General features: G+C 36.0%; 1 protein-coding gene across 1 annotated transcript in view; it reads right to left on the bottom strand.

Annotated features, from left to right (window-relative positions):
* The window catches only part of LOC133533115 (P protein-like), a 53062-nt gene extending 43122 nt beyond the window's left edge, over window positions 1-9940 (bottom strand). The window contains exon 1 of the mRNA XM_061872072.1: window positions 9752-9940. The gene's annotated coding sequence lies outside the window, so the exon portion shown is untranslated. The remainder of the gene's footprint in view (window positions 1-9751) is intronic.
* Between the last annotated feature and the right edge of the window lie 8350 nt (window positions 9941-18290).

Genomic DNA, 18290 nt, shown 5'->3' with positions numbered 1-18290 from the left:
TTATTTAACTATGTAAACCCGCATCCTACACTATTTATGCTTTTAATTTAACAATATTATAATGGCCTATAAAACAACACGACATTATTTTGACTGCTATACGTTATTAATAGGTTTCTTCCCGATTGATTTATATTTTCTAATTTTAAAATGTAGGTGTTACGATGTTACATGTGTTTGAAAATGAATAAATGCCGACCGTTGGTGGCCACTGTCGAATTAAAAAATGGTCATTGGTCAGGCTTCTTCATTTGTAGTCTGCCTCTTTCGCACTTATGGGATGGCTACCCTTTTGCACACTTCAGCTATCTTTAAGCGTAAGCATCATCGTAGATTTGTGATTAAACGTGAGTTTGTAATGTTTAAGGTCTTTGGATTTAAATTTTGACAATTATTTATTGTAAAATAGCGCTCATTACGTCGACCAAATTAAACTTGACGAAATAAAGATATATCTATTTAGAAATACTTAATTTTACATTAAATACGTAATAAGAATTCTGTGAGACCGATTCATATCATGCCGACATATAGACACCCTAATAAGTTTGACAATATTATATCTTGCATTTATATCGTAAAATTAAATAAATGTGACTGTGAAAAGACAGCCCACATTCAGCATAGCATTCACTCCTATAACTCAAACACAACATTTTTTAACCATTTTTTTTTATATTATACGAATTAATGCAAAACGGCGCCATTAACGTATTTTGAAAATACACGAAAATATTTTATAAATATATCATCAAGTTGGGGGAGTTAATATTCAGTTACTACAATTTCTACCATATTACATTTAATGTTTTTGTTTGTTGTGCACATAGACCAATAGTGGGACCGGATTTTTGCCCTATAAGTTTCGATAATTCTAAAGAGTGAAAAGTGATGTTTATCTGGTATGGGACATATTTTTAAGCATATTTGTAATATATGAAGAAAATTTAGAACGAGCGTTAGATATAAATAAGGTATTTATGTATTTTTATTGATGAATTTTGAATATTGAATTAAAGTACAAAATTTAAGCATCGTCTTTTATAATATGTATGAGGCTTGATGCTATCAATTTTTTAGAAAAAAAATCAACGTGCTACTTTGTCAAACTCAAATTAGCTTATTATTTTGTCAATATTGAATTAAAGTTTGAAAAATCCACAATATCATATCTAAATTCTTAAGTTAATAGGCAAGGCAAAAAATTAGAAGAATAGGATATGTGCTTTACAATTAATAAGCGTTTTTTGTCCTGTAAGATCTAATATTGAATTAAAGTCCGTAGAGATAAGTCTATTACTATAAAATAATATATGCAGCCATTTTATGGAAAGGTAGAAATATCTGTGTGTAGCTTGCATTGTAATAGTAAAATCAACTTAAAAAGGCGCGAAATTCATAACCACGCCGCGCTGGTCCGTCAACATGTCGGCTCGGCGCGCGGGAGCCTATCGTAGCCGACCTAGTGAGCGATAGATACCTCGCCCCGCCCGCGCCCCCCGCTCAGCTTCGCAAGCGCTGTTTGTCTTTTCTTTCAAATCATTCATTTGTTTGTTTATCGTGCACATAAATTAGATGCGGACATTACATGAATTTAATTATAGAATAAAAGTTATTATGACTTCAAAATGAGTGAAAAATGTTTGATATGTGTACTGTACTGACTTAGTAACAGAGAAAAAACGAGGAATTGAGCAGTTAATAACTGCGAGCAAATAATCTTTCTTGGTGATGGGAAAGTTAAATATTTCTACAGGAAGGAGGAACTACGTTTCCATAAAAAGTGTAGATTATACATTGAGTCGAAGGCTATACCGGCGTACAAAAGACTAATGGAGGTGGCATCAGAGGGCTTACCGCGAACCACGTTCGACGTGTTGCCTCCCTGTCATACTTACGTACGAATTTACAAGTGCGACAGAGAGGTAACACGTCGAACGTGGTTCGCGATAGGCCCTCAAATGTACAGCCAAGTGACGATGATGAAAATTACATTTTCAAAACTTTTGTCTTTTGGTACCATTGTGTTAGCCGCCTGTACTTACTTTCAACATATATTAGTAGTTTATGTTACTGCTACATAATAAAAGGCATTAAAATACACGAGTGTGGGCTTAGGAAACGAACGAAGTGAGTTTCTTAAAAAGATCACACGAGTGTTTTAATGCCTAATTATCTTATACCTTTAAACGAGCAATTCTTGTATATATATATTTCCGGGATCTCGGAAACGGCTCTAACGATTTTGCTGAAATTTGGTATATGGGGGTTTTTGGGGGTAAACAATCGATCTAGATTAGTCTTATGTTTGGGAAAACGCGTGTTTTCGAGTTTTCATGCGTTTTTCTTTCGATGCAGAATATGGTCGCTAATTTCGTGTTGCCGGCCACTGTCCGTCTGGTCCAGCGGGTTAAGACGCGGACTGCTAAACGAGTGTTACGGGTTCGAATCTCGCCTGGTGACTAACTTTTTTTTTTTTTATATGTTCAATTTTATATATATTTTTTTAAATTTTTATTGTTTTAGACAAGTTTAATTTAGTAAAAGAATGTAGTTAAGATTATCACCTATACACCACCATATTACAATAAATAGTTAATTATAACCGAGGAAAGCTCGGTCGCCCAGGTACTGTATAGTTATTGCAGGTAGTTCGCAATCACATTTTTAGCACAGGCATTATAAGAGAGGTATGGGCATTGTAAATGTCATCTGGCTCTGTGTGGTAGGGCACAGCACAGCGGATGTCATTCCAGATCTAGAGCAGAACCCAACTGGGGAAGTACCTCCACCTTACAGAAAATCGCAGCCAAATAACACTAGACCCTACTCATAGTGTTGTGTTCCTGCCGGTGAGTAAGGTTGCCAGAGCTCAACGAGGGGTGGGAGGGTGTTAGGGTCGGCAACGCGCATGTAACTCCTCTGGAGTTGCAGGCGTACATAGGCTACGGATACTGCTTACCATCAGGCAGGCCGTATGCTTGTTTGCCACCGACGTAGTATAAAAAAAATTAAAAAAAACACACAATTAAAATATTTCATACGAAATGTGCTAATTATTTGTCTCAGTGTAAACAAAAATATATCATAATTATGATATCAATTTTCAAATTCAAAATGGCGGACATGTTTTATAACTTATTTTAAGAAATTATGAGTAGTTTAAGACTTTAAAAAGCAAGAAATTGTTTCTTGCTTCTGTTTGTATATGTATCATGTAGTATTTGATGTTTTCATTATTTTTGAAAGTCCTCAGGGTGCCGATTACGAAAATGACATCCATTATGGAACCCAAGATGGCGGACATTAATTTTTCTTAAAAATCGGTATGGGTGTCATCTCCGAGGTTCTTCGAGGTTTCGATTACGAAAATGACGTCCATTTTGCAATCCAAGATGGCGAACATTATTTTTTCTTAAAAATCGATATGGGTGTCATCTCCGAGGTTCCTCGGGGATCCGATTACGAAAATGACGTTCATTTTGAAATCCAAGATGGCGGAAATTATTTTTTCTTAAGTCGATATGGGTGTCCTATCCGAGGTTCCTCGGGATTCCGATTACGAAAATGACGTCTATTTTGAAATCCAAGATGGCGGACATTAATTTTTCTAAAAATCGATATGGGTGTCATCTCCGAGGTTCCTCGGGGTTCCGATTACGAAAATGACGTTCATTTTGAAATCCAAGATGGCGGACATTAATTTTTCTTAAAAATCGATATGGGTGTCATCTCCGAGGTTCCTCGGGGATCCGATTACGAAAATGAGGTTCATTTTGAAATCCAAGATGGCGGAACATATTTTTTCTTAAAAGTCGATATGGGTGTCATATCCGAGGTTCCTCAGGATTCCGATTACGAAAATGACGTCTATTTTGAAATCCAAGATGGCGGACATTAATTTTTCTTGAAAATCGATATGGGTGTCATCTCCGAGGTTCCTCGGGGTTCCAATTACAAAAATGACGTCAATTTTGGCGGTTCTTGTTGGTGCAGATTTCAAAAATAGAGACCATTTTAGAATTAAAGGTGGTTGATATCACGGCTACACACATCGACACCCATTTCAAAAAGTAGCGTCCGCCATATTTATTTTCAAAATAGATGCCATTTTTGAAATCCACACCCCTAAAAACCCAGAAAACAACACCCATGACGACTTTTTCAAAAAAGTGACGTCCGCCATCTTTATTTCCAAAATGGACGTCATTTGTAAAATTAGTACACATACATCATACAACATGAAAACTAAAAACATTTCCATCCTCTTTTGGGCAGTTGTGTAAGTCTGTGATAACCCTAGGTAGGTACGGAGACCTTGAGCGGTGTCGGCATTTACGCAAACATCAAAGGCGTCGGCCCACTGTTACTTTTTACACTATGCTTTTAGTGTGTAAACGAAAACGTCACATGATATATCAAAAGAAAAGTTATTTTATCTCATACCTTTAAACGAGCAATTCTTGTATATATATATATATATAATTATATTTCTGTGATCTCGGAAACGGCTCTAACGATTTCGCTGAAATTTGGTATATAAGGGTTTTTGGGGGTATACAATCTATCTAGATTAGTCTTATGTTTGGGAAAACGCATGTTTTCGAGTTTTCATGCGTTTTTCTTTCGACGCAGAATATGGTCACTAATTTCGTGTTGCCGGCCACTGTCCGTCTGGTCCAGCGGGTTAAGACGCGGACTGCTAAACGAGTGTTACGGGTTCGAATCTCGCCCGGTGACTAACTTTTGTTTTTTTTATATGTTCAAGTTATTATATAATTTTTTAATTTTTATTGTTTTACACAAGTTTAATTTAGTAAAAAAAAATGACCTATGTAATAAGAGAAATCGACAATAGATGGCGTTACTCTGTGACAAGTGCTGTAATGTTAAAATCGATTGTAAATAATAATAATTGTCAGTTCACATTTTACTTTTTAAGTTTATGTACATTATCACCACCATATTACAATAAATTGTTATAACCGAGCAAAGCTCGGTCGCCCAGGTACTATATTACTAACTGTACTAGGTTGCCTTTTTAACAAGTTGGTCCAGTCCATGGTTGCCTACATTTTATATAAAAATCGGTTAATCTAGGCGACCATTAACTGGACCAACTTTTTTAATACGGCAACTTTCAAATAAGCTTTCATTTGATATATCATACGATGAAATAACAAACAAAAATACTATCCGTACGCAATCTTACAAGGCAACCTACTTGAAATGTATCACTGTGAATTTTGTCTTACATTTATTTCTTATCAGAAATAAATAACATGAGGGTGCATATACCTTATAACGTATCTCTATATAACTATCGGTTATCAATATTAGCATTAGCGGTTAACAACAACATTCCCCTTAAAACAAATAACTATCGCGAGGAAACTACCAAGTCCAAACATCTGAAAAAAATCGGGAAAGAAAAGCTGCAACTGGCTTTTAAAATGGTACAAGGAAGGGTGGTCATCTGTATGAGAATGTGTTTTTTTTTGTCTCTATTTGACCCAATGGTTGACTGGTAGAGAATGCCTTTTGGCATTAAGTCCGCCATTTGTGTTTTTTTTTTTTGTTTGTTCAATAAAGTTTAAATAAATAAATAATATTCATGTAACGCGATAACGAATTCTACGTGAACGAAACCGCGGGCAATACCTATTATAGTAACAACAAAATAACAATTTTCTATTGCTATTAATTTAAAACACGCTTTAGGAATTTTTTTGATGGACCGTAGACGCAGTCAAGGGCACCCCGCTCCCCACTACCGTTGTTCGCTGCCTCCTGCCACAGCGCGCGGCGCGCGCAAACTTGCCGCGCGTTTGAAACGTAACGTATTTATATAAGCAAGGAATGCATACATATCAGTAATGAGTGTCGCCGTGATTTTATATTTCTAAATTTTTGTTTAGTAACTGAGATCATTGTTGATGATCGATTATTATTAACTCTACAAACTTTAATTCAATATTAGCTATACTGCTTAACCTGAAATCAATATCTAGACAAGCACATTGTCTACATGTCTAACTTTTTACTAGAATACTAAGTTGATCGATAATATCGTAATTTTGCAATATCAGCAACTCTAATTCTATATTTACAAAATAACTCGTGTTTTTACGTTTACTAGAAAGCAGCTGTTCCAGATTTCTAAAAACTGAAAATTGTACATAAATTGAAGTGTTATTCGATATGCTAAAGTTTTCTGTAACTTTAATTCTATATTTACTTAGTTATTAGCAAAAATTAAAATATTTAAATATAACCGAAAGCTCAACCTTAAAATTTCTAACTTTTTACCAAAGTATTATTTAACATACTCCCAATGACATATCAAAAAAGAAAAAACTTTAATATTATCGAAACCCATTTTTGTTCAACCGCTGGTCTAACATGCTTGTTTTAGTTAGTCAGTAATATCAACATCATAATTATTTACAAATACTTGAAAAATATCAGAACCGTAATTTGAATATAGCAAAAAAATAGTATAAGAAGGTAACTAATTTCATCTTCTATCACTGGTATCTTTTAAACATTGGCAACATGTGCGAGTGAGACACAGGGCTCTGGTTTTGCTATTTCAAGTGGACCGTTTTCTCTAGTCTGATACGAACATCTTTCTGGCTCGGTGATAAGGTTCAATTTGGTATGGCAAAAAAAGTCATTGCGCGCTCCACTTTATGTAAAACTTCATGAGGTTATGGCGCCATCGCTCGAAACGATGTCGCCATACCTTTGGCCTTTGATCTATTAGATGGCGCCACTTTTTGATATTTAACAAATTTATCACATATCAGTGAAATAATAAGGATCAAAGTCAAATGGCGTCCTAAAAATTTTAATGATGTGTCGAAAGATGGCAGTAAATTTACTGTAGCTGTTTTCTTTGACAATCCACCTCTATTTCAAATTCTCTTTGGTAATACATGATACGTAATGTCACGAGAAGTTTTTTTTTTAAGTTTTTTTGTGTCAATTGAAGACACAGGGCCCTCGCTACGGATACGGGCGACCCTGTGCCCGAGGTGACATTTTTGAAATGCTGGTTTGATTTATGCGATGCCGGGTCCGGCATCACCATCAGTCAAAAAGCAATGGTGATGCTCGAGTTGAAGACCCGGCGTTATTGTTATGAGTGAAGACGGACCCATGGTCCCCGCATTGAGTACGGGCGGCCATGGGCCCAGTTTGAGATTTGTAAAGTTGATTTTTTATGATAGGGGTTTGGTTTTTAGGATGGATGTTTGATTTAAGATTTTGATTTAGAGTTTAGCATGTTTGATTTTTTGAAGATAGGGGTTTGATTTTGAAGATAGGGGTTTTGTTTGAGATTTTTGGTTGAGTACACGAGTTGGGACCGCAGTAGGTGTTATAAAAATACTCGACGGACGCTGCTGCCCGTCCGTCGGTTTTCCCTTAGTAGCCTTTTACGACACCCCGGACGAGATGCTATTCTAAGACGCCGGCACCACACGGCGCTGTCACGAGAAGTTGTGTCAAGGTGAAATTTGCATGCGGGTGCGATGCATGATCAACGCGCCCACTGAGGTGGAGAGGTGATATATATTCCCCCACGCGTCGAGTCCGAGTCCGGGCGGCCGCTGGCGAGGTTGCGGAAGAGTACTTCGGCGTTCCTGGGACCACTGAGGCGGCAACAGAGGGGTTTTAGTGGGTAAACCATGGGTCTCATCAGCCTATACGGGAGTCCCACATAACCATCCCAGGCCCGAAAAAAAAAAAAAAAAAAAAAAAAAAAAAAAAAAAAAAAAAAAAAAAAAAAAAAAAAAAAAGGTGAAATTGGCATGTTTCAGTCTGACTTCATACTTAATTCACACAGGGAGTCTCAATATCAGTATAGAATAGAATAGAATTTGTTTTATTCATAAACACACAAACAGTAATAGACAGACATAAAAGAGAACATAGTGAGGCCTCATCTCAGCATGTTGCTGGCGACTTCCAGCGCTGATCTTCCGATGAGACCATCGAGTGCGAAATAATCACGGAAGGTAGCAGACAAAAGGAAAGAAACATAAAATAAACATGACGAACACACTTAACACTAAGTTGAAATAAAATTGCACGGACAAAACGAACGTACCGTACGTACCGGTCTGTATAGAGAATACATTTGAGATATGTATTTAATGCAACATATTACTTACATACCAGTAGATGTTTTTCGTAATGTCTCTTTCAAACGTATACAAAATGTCGCCATTTAAAAGTTGATGATTGATCGCAAAATAACGCAGCAGCATTTCGTTTCCCGACTAGCAATTCCCAAAGAGAATTTTCAAAAATTGCAACGTTCGTGTTCCCGTGAAATGTTCTCGGTTTGTTCTGTACTTATATGAAATAAACGTCAATAACTACAATATTACATGAAACAGTCGTCAGCAGTTCAGGACATCAAGCAAGGCTGATCTTAGTGTCGCACTAACCGCTCCGCACCGACGATCCCTACCCGCTCCGAGACCTGCCTACCTACTTCATCATCATCATCTCAGCCATAAGACGTCCACTGCTGAACATAGGCCTCCCCCTTGGACCTCCACATGTACCGGTTGGAAGCGACCCACATCCAACGTCTTCCGGCGACCTTAATAAGGTCGTCTGTCCATCTTGTGGGTGGACGTCCTACGCTGCACTTGCTAGTCCGTGGTCTCCACTGAAGCAGTTTTCGACCCCATCGGCCATCTTCTCTGCGTGCAATGTAGCCTGCCCATTGCCACTTCAGCTTGGTAATCCGGTGGGCTATGTCGGTGACTTTAGTTCGTCTACGGATCTCCTCATTTCTGATTCGATCGCGTAGAGAAACTCCGAGTATCCTACCTACCTACTTAATTTATGTTTATTATACATACGATGCGATATAATTAACTGCACAGAAAACTTGTCTGACTCAGGAACAGAAATACCACGAGTACCGTTATAAAAATAGGTTATTGCTTTAATAGTACATTTCTATAGAGGCCAGGAAACAAAGGGCTGCAGGCCAAGTAAATATAGACGGGTAGGGATACGCGGCCGGTTCACCAGTAAAGTTATTTAGTCATGCAAATATCTTTACAGTACATATGGTGCTACTTTACCGCGCTAGTGCGAAATTTAGCATATTACGTTACTGTGTCGAACATTTAAAGGGACATAATGTACTGTAAAACGTTGTACGATACATGTGCGAATAGGTAATTCGCAACTCGTGTCGATTTAAAACACTCCCTTCGGTCGTGTTTTAATTTATCGCCACTCGTTTCAAATTTCCTATTTTTCGCATTTGTATCGTAATTTACTATTATAGGGCTGTACCTCCTAAACCGTGCGCCGTAGCGCAAAAATAATCAAATCGTTTCTATTAATGACCCCCAAGTAATATAAAAAAAATACTAAAAAAAGCGGAACGTAAGACGTGTCATAAATTGTTGCTTTACAGGGTGTGTATGGCTGTATGAAATTCCTGTTTATTATATAATAGGTATTTCTGAACCTAATTTGAAGTCATGTCAACATTTCATTGCAAGTTTGGGAAAATGAATTATTCATTTTCGTAACTATCAAGGTATATGATACCTAGTGATAATTAGAATATCAAAAAAATCTTATCATGTACTCGTTCCATCATAATCAAATTATAAAAGTATATGAAATAAGTACACATAATTATCAACAAAGTATAATTACATTTTCCTGCAAAATTACGACAGCAATAAACAATTTATTACTTTACATTACTCACATTTTATCACAATATGACACATAGCATTCCAAAGTTTAAAATAAACGCGTTCCTATTTTGTTTATAATTTCTTATAATCACTTCTATTGCGCGTATAATCAGCTGGCGTTCGAATGATTTGAATTTTAAATTTAGAACGCGCTGTGGCCGGCGCGTGCGCGGTGCTAAGTATGTTTGGACACTGATGTTGTCAGCCGCAACTGACATTGAAATGTGGATTTTTATCAATGAATACCGTTCGGATTTATGTTGCACTAAATTTGCGGAGCGATTTTTTAACTTGTAGATAAAAAGAATTATTGAATGTGTGAATTTATGTCAAGGGTGGATAGCGGATAAATTTGCCGTAAGAACACTGTCAAAGTTGGATGGATAAATCTAGGATTTGGGTTCCTTTGTATTCCATATAAATAAATAAAATAAATAAATAAATATTATAGGACGCTTTTCGGTGAAGGAAAACATCGTGAGGAAACCGGACTAATCCCAACAAGGCCTAGTTTATCCTCTGGGTTGGAAGGTCTGATGACAGTCGCTTTCGTAAAAACTAGTGCCTACGCCAAATCTTGGGATTAGTTGTCAAGCGGACCCCAGGCTCCCATGAGCCGTGGCAAATGCCGGGACAACGCGAGGAGGAAGAAGAAGAAGAAGATGACATTATTACACAAATTGACTAGTCCCACAGTAAGTTCAATAAGGCTTGTATTGAGGGTACTTAGACAACGATATATATAATATATAAATATTTATAAATAGTTAAATACATAGAAAACACCCATGACTCAGGAACAAATATCCATGCTCATCACACGAATACATGCCCTTGCCAGGATTTGAACCCGGGACCATCAGCTTCGTAGGCAGGGTCACTACCCACTAGGCCAAAGCGGTCGTCAATTCCATATAACTTTTACTATTTAATATAAGATATAATTTAATGCAGCCTCGGTAAGAGGAAGCTTTGAATACTTTTTATAAAGTTTTTTTTTTCTGCAGGTATAAGTTTCCGATATATATTGATTTATCTTATCTCCATGTGTTATAAAATAGTACATTACGATACAAGTGCGAAAAGTAGGAAATTCGAAACGAGTGGCGATTAATTAAAACACGACCGAAGGGAGTGCTTTAAATCGACACGAGTTGCGAATTACCTATTCGCACATGTATCGTACGTTTTACAGTACATATGGCCCTTTAAATGTTCGACACAGTAACGTAATATGCTAATTTTCGCACTAGTGCGGTAAAGTAGCACCATATGTACTCTAATAGTTGTTTTTCTACTTTCTACATCCAAACGACAATAAAATAAATTTTAAGACGTTCTCTTTTTTATTTCGGTATTTCGTTGTGTGACACTTTTTGAATAGGTAGGTATTTTTTCTTTTTTTCTTAGGAAAACAGCTAGTAACATAATAGGTTGCGAAATAGAAACAATAAGTCAATTACAAGTTTCCACAGGTAGAATATACATAGATAGATAGATAGAATACTCTTTATTGGCACACCTCAGTAAAAATATACAAGAAAAATAAACCATTGATTAAATTTAGAGGCAGACAACAGGCGGTCTTATCGCTAAAAAGCGATCTCTTCCAGACAACCTACATAGGTAGATATATAATATAATATCCTTGAAAAGGACAAGTTCGCCTTCGTTTTATGTTTTTTTTTGTACATTAAAGTGTTTTACTACTTCTACTAAAATACAATCCTTTTACTTTTGATAGATATAGATGAAAGATATACCGGGTGGGGCCTGTAACAGGAACAAATTATTCATAATTAGGCCCACCCGGTATAAGGTCTATTGGTTTGATTTCTACCAATAACAATAGGGTTGTTTCCATCTACAAATCTTAGGGCAGAATTGCATCCCAATAAATTCTTTTGGATTATAAGAACATGTTAAACTACTTTTAGGGGACGTGTAATGACAATATTTTTGTAAATATTGAATTTAAAATATCTTTTGGCACACGTCACGTGACCAAACTCGAAACGTCATTGAAGATTCTGATGACGTCACAACTCTCGGATTGACACTGTTGACAGTTACGCGATAAACAACAAATGACAAATGTCAGTTGACAGTTCGTATCTTCTACGTGTGTATGTAGTTATGTGTCAAACCGTAAACTGTGACGTCACATAATTTTCAAAGAGCGTTTTGGGCGCGAAAGCATCTGTCAAAATATATTTTGCTAATTTAACATATTTAAAGCCGTTTTTAGTATAAAAGTTGAATTTTAGGGCACCTTTTAGTTAATATAGAACGTAATACAAGCGTTTCAAAAAATTGGAAACAACCCTATTGTTCTAGATATTTTTTAATATAATTTATACACACCGCACAATGACACAAAGTATCCGGACGATTAGCAATCATGAGCCAAATCCGTTCCACTTGAGGTCACGCAGTGTGAAATAATGCCGTCCTTTTCCCACACGCAGACATATTGTTTTTTCTCATTCTTACAAAAAAGTTTGCGTTTAGCGTATATGTAGCGGAACGAACACTATAAAATAAAAAATGTGGATTAATTTACATTACGATACAAGTGCGATAAATTCGAAACCGTTATGAATGCGTAAAATCTAAGACCCAAATCCTGCAAATCTATTCCCAGTCCACTATAACTTGGACCTTTTTAAATCGAGAGTGAATAGACATCTTTTAGGTAAGCATGTTCCATCCTAGACTACATCGGCACTTTCCATCAGGTGAGATTGTGGTCAAATGCTTACCTTTTCGGAATAAAAAAAAAAAAAAAAAAAATAAAAAATCTAAGACAATTTCGTGTTTCGAATTTGACAGGTAAACGAGATGGCGCTGTACAGCTCCATACATTTTGCAGTAGCTCTGATTGTCAAAAGTGGACGTTTGACAATTCAGTGACCGCAAAACAGATGGCGCAGTACAGCGCCATCTGTTTTGGATGTCAAACTAAGAGGCACGTTTTTTCTTAGACTTTACCTCTATTACAATTAATTCTCTTTGGTTTTACAGTACATATGGCCCTTAAAATTTTCGACAATCTTACGTAATGTGCTAATTATCTCACTAGTGCGGTAAAGAAGCGCCATATACTGTAATAGTTATTTACGATGCAAGTGCAGAGAATAGGAAATTCGGAACGAGTGCTGATAAATTAAAACACAACCAAAGGGAGGGTTTTAAATCGACACGAGTTGCGAATTACCTATTCGCACATGTATCGTACAACGTTTTACAGTACATATGGCCCTTTAAATGTTCGACACAGTAACGTAATATGCTAATTTTCGCACTAGTGCGGTAAAGTAGCATCATATGTACTGTAAATAAATTTATGCATATTGAATAATAAAACAAAACATTATTACAACAAAATTTTATTTGATATCTTAACATAATTACGTCATTTGTGATTTACGTCATTATTCTAAATAACATTTAATGCATAACTCTATAACCAGTGATCGGAACTATGGGAGTAAAACTTTAACAAAACTTGTTAAGCGGACATACGGATAGGAATAGTATAGTACTTACAGCCATAAAAATGTTTACATTCATAGATATTCGAATATGTTTAAGGCTATAAGCACTCTTTTTACGTCCGCTTGATAAGTTTTGTTAAAGTTTTACTCCCATAGTTCCGATCACTGTCTATAACAAATACAAGTAAGGATATATAATACTTTGAATCACAATATTGTTAAATAATATTAAAAATAAGTCTACTCTTACATAATTTTATTTATTTTTTAGGGTCGGCAACGCGCATGTAACTGGAGTTGCAGGCGTACATAGGCTACGGAGACTGCTTACCATCAGGCGGGCCGTATGCTTGTTTGCCACCGAAGTAGTATTAAAAAAAAAAAAATATTGCGAAAACAATATTTATTATATTGTGTTCATAGGTTTCAATTACAAACAATATGGCTATAATTTTTGTGACCCTTTGTTTGACATAATTATTGAAGTCATAATTATGGAAGGTAGGGACAAGGAATAGAATCTCCATAGGCAGAACTGTTGCAAAGGTGTCCAGCTGTCAGCTATAAATAATAGTTCCAAATCTCTCCAGAGTAGCGCTAGCGTAGCTAAGAACCTAGGCTATGGAAGGTAGAGGCAAGGAACAAAATCTCCATATACCAAAAAGTGTCCGACAAAAAACCATAAATAGGTCGCCACCTATAGATATAGATTTTTTTCTCAAGTATTCTAGGCATTGTAGCGCCCTACAATGCCTAGAACACTTGAGAAAAAAATCTAATCACAGATAGCGCACTTCACTCCGTCAATAACGCCTAGGATCTTAGCTACTCTAGCGCTACTCTGGAGATGTTAGGAACTATTATTTATAGCTGACAGCTGGACACTTTTGCAACAATTCTGCCTAAGGAGTTTCTGTTCCTTGCCTCTACCTTCCATAACCTAGGCGTTATTGACGGAGTGAAATGCGCTGCCTATGATTAGATTTTTCAAGTATTCTAAGTATTTTAGCGCCACCTATTTATTGTTTTTTGTCGGACACTTTTTGGTATATGGAGATTCTATTCCTTAATTCTACCTTCCATAGTCATAATGCAATGATTGTCAGATTATCATTAGTCATAATTCTGAAACCGTTAACTTTTTAGGATTTTTGTTAGGTTATCCTATAGATATGTTAGGTTAGGTTTGTTTTATGGCAATTCTGAAAAGTTACACGTTTCTGAGAAAAACCAAATTATGACTAACGAAAATGCGGACAAACAATACATTATGACTTAAACTTTTATGGGAAACAATAGAGACCCTTTTTATGATTATATATTTTATATAAAATAAAATAAATAGAATTTCATGCACCTTCTCTTCAGGATATATCCATATGTAATAATAATCGAGTAACTTTATCCCCTGAAAGTACGGGGTTATCTGCGTCAAATCCGGTCTGATTTTTTGCGGACTTGTTTATGATGTTGACAGTCAGAACTACCAGATTTAACGTAAACGCTAATATATAAAGTTACTGTACCCCTAGTGTAAATATTTTTGACAGCGAAACGTGACGTACGCGTTTGCGTTAAGTGTCATTTTGTATGAGATTTTTGACTTTCCAAAACGTCCCGCTTGGCGCGCTGTTCAAAAACCCATACAAAATGAGACTTAACGCAAACGCGTACGTCACGTTTCGCTATCGACTAAAGTTACACTAGGGGTACTGTATTATAAATGGAATGTTTAACAACAAACAGTGAATAGTTATACTTAAATACTAAATAAGCGTTTAATAAATTACCAACTGGTTGGTAATATCTTCCTTTTCTCGGCACAATATTAACCACAGCATTAACTACAAGTTTCCGTTTTCCCCAATGGTTGACTGGTAGAGAATGCCTTAAGGCATTAAGTCCGCCATGCAAAATTTTGTATTGTGCAATATACTTAAAATAAATATTGCATCAAGTAACGTAAAACTACGTAACTATTATCCAATATAACTAACGCGGTAATTTTTATTTGTTTTTTTTTTGTGCGATTCATTTCTCTCTGCTATGAAAATATCTTCCCTCGGAACTGCGTCGTTTAAATCAATGCCGGATTTAGAGGTCTGGAGGCCTCGGGCAATAAAGGAGTGGAGGCCCCCTGGCCCCAAATTTTTTCCAAATAAAATGGTAAATTTTCCGAATTCTCTATTGTGGGGCCCCTCTTTTGTGGAGGCCCGGGGCAGTAGCCCCGGTTGCCCTCCCCTAAATCCGGCCCTGGTTTAAATAATGGTTATGCCTAAACAAAGATAATTATTAAAGTTAATGTTGGTACAGTCAGCATCAAAAGTAGCGGATGAAACAACGCGCCAAAAGTATCTGATATTAAGGATACATTTTCAAAATGTAGATAAATAATAAATCTTTATTCACTTAAAAACCTAACACAGTATAGTGTCGATATTATTCACGATATTAATCTCTAATATTCACGTCCAAAAGTATATCTTTTAGAGTCTAAATTGTTCTACATATAGAACTATCACTTTTTGTTAAGCTGTTACATAATGGTAGATACTTTTGAAGCGTTGTTTGATCCGATACTTTTGATGTTACATAGTATTGTAGTTTTTCTCACCATCAGCTGCAATAACTAAATAAAAAATAAATAAATATGCCATATTTAAACTATGCCAAAAGGATCTGTGTCGCAATGTTCAAAATCATATCCACTCAAAGTATTAAATATCGAAACGGACAAAGTGCCAAAAATATGTACACACTGCTTTAATGTATAGGCAATAAGGTCGTGTATACATATTTTTGGCACTTTGGCCGTGTCGATATTTATTACCTTGACTGTATCTGTAGGCTTAAAAATGTTTCATGTGCCTCGTTATAATATAAAATATAATATGCTTAAAATTTAGCGAATATTTGATTATAATTATGTATTATATGTAATACTAACAATTTTAATGACAATAATTTCTAAAGGACGGAACATATAACTTTACACTAATATTGAAAGAACTACATAAATAACGAACTTTATGACCTAAATAGTAAATAAAATAATAAATTTATTATTTAGTAATATTTAGTAAATAAATAATGTTAATATTTTTCCTCTTTTATTGTGGAACATACCACATTACAATCTATAAATTGTATACACAGGTGACAATCACAATGATCAACTATGATCAACTCACAATGAAAAAATCAAAGATGATCAACTCTGGCCAACGTGGGAGTCGAATCCACATCTTTGGATTGCCGCGCGTGATTGATAATGCAGGGCAATATAAAGGTTTGGGGTCGAATCACATTGAAAAAATCAGCGATGATCAACTCTGGCCAACGTGCAACGTGGAACTCGAATCCACATCTTTGGATTGCCGCGCGTGATTGATAATGCAGGGCAATATATAGATTTGCGGTCGAATCACAATGAAAAAATCAGCGATGATCAACTCTGGCCAACGTGGAAGTCGAATCCACATCTTTGGATTGCCGCGCGTGATTGATAATGCAGGGCAATATAAAGATTTGGGGTCGAATCCCACGTTGGCTAGAGTTGATCATCGCTGATTTTTTCATTGTGATTGACATCTGTATATACAATTTATAAATAAATAATGTTATTTTATACAGATATCTATAACTTTAAAGATTATACCTGTTCTAATTATGAAAAGTACAGTTTTCGGAACCATTCACTTTAGATTTAGAATTTCATAGCATCAATGCTTCAAAAGCATCTTTTATTTCGGTTTAATCACAGGCGTTTGCGTATGAAAATTAATATTTAAGCCATTAAAAGTAAGAAGAAAGTTAGAAACATATGTGAATAAAATATTCTTCAGTTGGTTAGAGTGACGGTGGTCCAAAGAAATTAAAGACCGACCGTACATTTCAGTAAATTTATCACATAAGTATGGAAGGTGGAGGTAAGGAATACAATCTCCATGTACCAAAAAGTGTCCGTCAAAAAACTTTAAATAGGTGGCGCTACAATACATAGAATATTTGAAAAAAAAAATCAATTCATAGACAGCGCACTTCACTCCGTCAATAACGCCCTGGGTTCTTAGCTACGCTAGCGCTACTCTGGAGAGATTTGGAACTATTATTTATAGCTGACAGCTGGACACTTTTGCAACAGTTCTTTCACACACCTTCCATACACATAAGTTTTGTAAAAAAAGCACATGGCTGGGATACGGTGAGAGCTGGCATCTCCATACAATTTATAATCTTAAAACTCAATATTTAATTTAGATTACAGCTGTCACCGTGCCCAAGCTACGTGAAAAATACTAAAATAGAATATGTCTTTCAGATTATGAATTAGATCTCGATTAGTTTTTTTTTCTGGCTTTTACTCCCTGCCAATTTGCACAGGATGAATTCGCCAATGCCAGTGTTGACTTTTGCTCCCTGCCAATTTGCACAGGGTGAATCCGCCAATGCCAGTGTTGACTTTTCTCCCTGCCAATTTGCACAGGGTGAATTCGCCAATGCCGGCGTTGACTTTTACTCCCTGCCAATTTGCACAGGGTGAATTCGCCAATGCCGGTGTCGACTTTCTAACAATCATACGTGTGGAGAATGTTCGGTATAATATTTTTAATTTGTGGGAGGATTTTTTTTTTCTTCCTCGCGTTGTCCCGGCATTTAGGATATAGGTGGAAAAACCTAAAAACAACTAACTGTTACGAACATCGCAGGGAACACATCCCGTATACAAACGTTAGCAATAAAGCGGACTAGTTATTGATCTAATCTGTCGGTGTCAAAAGTGACGTGGAATCGAAGGAATGGATCTTTTGATACTGACAGATCCAATCCAGATCAAATTTATAACCTGTTATAAAAATCAGAATAGGCCTCCTAGTTCGGTACACGATTGTAGTACAAAAAATACCAATTCTAAAATAGCGAAATTTACGAAAAAATCTCACATAAATGTATGGGGAACGAAATTCTCCATTTCCAAAATAAATAAAAAATCTAATGAAAATTTACAGATACTTCCGAAAATTTCTCCAACTTTTTGTAAACTTTCCGCAAA

Source organism: Cydia pomonella, chromosome 28 (assembly GCF_033807575.1).
Source record: "Cydia pomonella isolate Wapato2018A chromosome 28, ilCydPomo1, whole genome shotgun sequence".
In the NCBI taxonomy this organism is placed as follows: domain Eukaryota; kingdom Metazoa; phylum Arthropoda; class Insecta; order Lepidoptera; family Tortricidae; genus Cydia; species Cydia pomonella.
The sequence above is the reverse complement of the archived record's forward strand: the minus strand, read 5'-3'. Positions and strand labels throughout refer to the sequence as shown.